Source organism: Frankliniella occidentalis, unplaced genomic scaffold, assembly GCF_000697945.3.
Source record: "Frankliniella occidentalis isolate FOCC.00 unplaced genomic scaffold, Focc_3.1 Scaffold31, whole genome shotgun sequence".
Taxonomy (NCBI): Eukaryota; Metazoa; Arthropoda; class Insecta; order Thysanoptera; family Thripidae; genus Frankliniella; species Frankliniella occidentalis.
This window is the reverse complement of record NW_026267161.1, coordinates 480413-485137: the sequence shown is the minus strand read 5'-3', so window position 1 is coordinate 485137 and position 4725 is coordinate 480413.

The window sequence follows — 4725 nt, the reverse complement described above, 5'->3', positions numbered from 1 at the left end:
CGTGCATTGCGCCACATCAGTCACGTCACCCGAGCTCAGATCCATAGCAGCAGTTTTAATAATTTTGTTGTTTGGCCCTAAGCAGTGGTCAGCCGTATTTTTAACCCTTTTCTTTATGTCAAAAGTGCTTGTTTTTATGTGCAATAACAGACACCGTGCTATAGCTATAGCATTCAAGTTCTTAAAAGTAACTACAGGCCTGCCAAAAAAAAATCAAAAATCAAGGTTGTTTTATGGACTAATCATCATATGGTGTTTCGACGCACACCCCGGTGCGGCGGGCAGGTTTGCTTGCTGACAAGGGACCCTGGCGCCCTACGGGCAGAGGGAGTGTCGGTCACCCGGTGAACCCGACGCCAACAGCGCGTCGTACACCGAAACATCCGGTCACTGTAAAAAATATCGTCGTAAATTTACAAAATTTTTGTAAACTTGAATTAAAATTTAAGTTGTAAATTTACGAGAGCACATTTTTTACTCGCCAATTGATTTGAAGTCGATACGTACTGCATGTATTTTTACGATCACAAATTGTAATTTTACAACTTGCGTCAAAGAAAATTTTCCTGTAAACCTACCTACTATTTTTTACAGTGGTAAGTGCATTTTTCTTTACTATAATTTATGTCGGTTCTACTGATGTTTTCGGCAACGTGGCAACGCAGACCAACCTCTTGCCTCCTTTCTTCGCAACTGGAGGTGTGCCTTTGGTATTGAACCATGCAGAAAGCAACCCCCCATCCGCACCAGGGGCGAGCACTAGGCATCGAGCCTTTGGGTGAGCCTGCATTCAAGGCTGCAGCCTGAGAGCTCACCCACTCGCTCGCTCACGTTCTCGTGTACGTGACGTCGTCCCGCGCGAGAGAGAGAGAGAGAGAGAGAGAGAGAGAGAGAGAGAGAGAGAGAGAGCGGCCGACCACGAGACGACTTGCTTATTGTTTGAACCAGTTTATTAGATCAAGGTCAGCCGCTGTTATCACGGCACATACAGTTTGTTCAGCAAACATGCCAGTGACTCGGGCAGGCCTGCTGGGTTGTTGCCTTCTCCGTCGCGTCTCGACACCGAGAGGGAGCGGCGAGGGCCATAGCCATGGAGCTCGGGGCGTCCAGCCTCGCCCCGCGCAGGCATAGCTCGCACCGTGCTGCTGCCGTGGTCAGGTCACCGCCAAAGCGAACACCACCGAACGGGTTGGGGGTACGCTGTGACTTTCCTCTTACGTGCGGGATTCTTACCCGGAGCGACACGACGATACGAGACACATGATGGGGCCGCTGTTTGCGCGGCAGCTTATCTCTGCCTCTCCGTGGCGCGCCAGCCCGCGCCAGCCCGCGCCTGCTCCCACAACAGGGAGCAGCTCAACCCCCCCAGATCCCACTTGATCCCCCCTCAGCCTGACGTGCTGCTGCTCTACTATTGCGACTGGCTGCGGGACTCGATTCCTGTGGCCCTTTTATGATTTTTCATGATTTCAGATGAGTCGTTATCGTGCACAAACTGCGTTTACTTTTGGGCAGAGGCTAAACAAATATTATGGTCAGGGCCCTCATTGGAGAAGACATGTGCTATCGAAGTCATATCATTTGATTCACGTTCCGTTCATGATTAATTCGAATATTTGAATGGAACACTTCTGTCACTTGTATTCACGCAGTGCAAATTGTGTGTGCATATATGTGTGCAAAAGACGAAATGTATTTCTTAACGTTTGTGCAAGAACAAAAGGAGTGGGGTCATCAATTAAGAAAGTTACACAGTGTACGTAAGTTTCAATGAACAGGCCGTGCCTGACTCGGGGAGAGGACTGACGCGTCAGCGAGTTACGTGAATCCCAAATCTCAAAGCAAATATACGACGCACCCTGTGATTCGTGACGTGTCACCGAGAGGGCGCCATAACAACACGTCACCCGGAAAATAATGCAGGACTCACGCTCCTTGCAAAGTGATCATCACTAACGCCACCATCACTATCACCAACTATGGCTCGAGGGGTGGGCGACTTGAATTTTTCGTGTACACAGGAGTACGGAGTACACGGAGTACAGTCGGAGAACACTGAGTATTGCCGGTCGGAGCGCGCAGAGTACACCTGGAGTACACCTGGAGTACACCTGGAGTACACCTGGAGTACACCTGGAGTACACCGGAGTACACCGGAGTACACCCGGAGCACAGTCGGAGTACGCGGAGAACTTGCGACAAAAACAGCCGGAGTACACGGAGTACAGTCGGAGTACAATCGGAGAACACCTGGAGTACATTTTGGCCTGTACACAGGAGCCGCCCAGTCGTCCACCCCTCGCTATGGCTGCATTTATTTCAGCAATCCAATCGTAATTTATACTCTGCTTACACGTTTTGCATTCTTTTTCATACTGAAAGTGTCTTATGCAGATGCGCGCCTAAATTCGACATGAGTATATAATGCTCAAAGTCGTCAGCGTGACCTACGAGGTATGTTTATTTGGCATTGAGACTTAGCCCGGCACGACATAGCCAAACTGCGATGCACTCTTCGCTGGCGCCGCCCTAACCCATCACGGGATAGGTGGCCCTGAGGTTTGGATGCACAGACACACAAAGCCATGTCACTCCCCCCCGCTCCCCCTCGGTCTATCTCTCTCACCTTTTTTTCTCTCATACACACACAAACAGACCCACTTGAGCAAAACGACCCGGGCAGCAGTAGCCCAGTCAGCATCAGGTTGGAGTCAAACTTTATCTCCATGAAGGTGTTTTTTTTTCTAAAAGTCGCTCAAATACAAAGGCCTATACTATTTCGGCCTGTTGCCGCAACTGATGGCGTATACGTTTTTCACCACTGCCCAAGTGTACACCGGTGGTTGAGAACACACATAAATGTGCCACTCCATCGGCAATTTTCCGTCCAATGTCAAACAGGGAGAAAGAAATACGAAACCCACATACACCCCCCAAAAAAACGTGTTCTCAATTGCAAGAGATCCCAAAACTTCTAAGACAAATAAGTTCTTCTTTTAGTCCCTACGTTCTTGTTACAATTGTAAATAGGGGTTGAAATAAGAACATTTGACATAACACTTTGGAGATGATCTTGAATTGAGGGCACAGTTTTGGGGGCTGAATCTTGACAGGAAATAAAACTACCCGGCTGTGAAACACACACGTAGTGTACAAACGAGTACAAATCAATTGCACCCGACCCACGGTGCTGCTTTCCATCGTATAAGGTGGTGAAGCTGTCTCATCTCCCCTGACGATCGTCAGCCCGCAGCTCTCTTTGCCCCGGGCAAACGCGGTGACGACGGGGACGCGTCTCGGCGAGTTTGCAAGTCAGAGAGAAAAGAGAAATACAAACGGTGCGGATAAGATAAGGGCGGTAATTTACGAATATTTTGTGGTTTGTGACAAGATGATCCAGCGTAGGTTGGATACGACAGCTGCGCCCGCTGCCGTCGTCTGTGCGATAATGCGAATGTTCAATTCGAAAAACAAGTTACACACCCTGCGATGACTCTCGCAGAACTTCACTTGTCACTGTCACACTAGGAAAACGACGAACTAAACTGTCAGAAAAAAACACACAGAATATGGTATACGGTAAAGTCTGGTAGACAATAATTTAATAATTTTAATTTGCCTGGTGCAGTTGTAATTTTAAAACTTTTTTTTTTTTTTTTAAAAATGTAAAACATTTCTTCTTGTAAATTTAAAACACTTTTTGTATTAAATGTTTTAACACTTGTTTTTTGAAATTTGCAACATATTTTGCACTTGGTGTAATCCGTTCTAAACGAGACGTCCGCGCGTGGCGTCGCGCGTCTCGCATGACGGGTCCACGCCCGCCGCCATGGGATCCTGTGGTCCGTGGTGCGGCGGGCGGGCCACGCTGGCCTTGCTGACGGCAGACGCTGGACTCTAGCGCCTGGGAGGTAGGCAGCTACAGGCGCGGGCGCGCGCCGCTGCGCTAGGAGAGGCCTACCCCACAAGGGTCCCGCGCCGCGCCCGGCAGCCGGGGAGCACGAGGTCGTCGGTCAGGGGCGTCGCCGGAAAAGCAAAGCCGAAAGCCGAACCGATTTTTAATTTTTGGCACATCAGCCGCATGGGTCTCTTTATCGCATTATACATCCGTTAGTTGGGCAAAAAAAAAAATATCTTATTCTATTTTTATCTAAAAAAAATATTAGTACTATTATCTTTTTACTTGGCTACTTTAGTGGTTTGTAAAGATAAAATGTTTTCTGGCCAACTGACCATTAAGGTAGGCTTGTTGACACAGGAGGACCCCCACTGTTGTCGTGTTATTTTGAGCGGTGAAAAACAAAATTTCAATCGACCTAGAGAAGGAAATCGTAAAAATAGGAAAGGAAAAGAAAAGGGTCGGGCGATCGGAAATAGCACACAGACTCATGACCAACGTTTTTGGGGGCAGTTCAACTTTCCTAAAGGTGACGTAAAGTCACAAAAAAAAAACACGACAATGAATAAACGGGCAGCAAAAGGACCTGCTGCTGCAGAGGAGCAGCGCGCGCACGGGCGCGCATGGAAGCTGTGCGCATGCGCAGAGCGAGTGTCACGCTATGCCACGCTTCAGGTGCTCTCCAGTACGGAGTACGTTACGTCATGCCCATTCATACCGAGCACACGCCGTCGTGGCGTGGCGTGGCGTGGCGTGGCGAGGCGTGGCGTGGCGTGGCGTGGCGGGGCGTGGCGTGGCGTGGCGTGGCGAGGCGTGGCGTGGCGTGG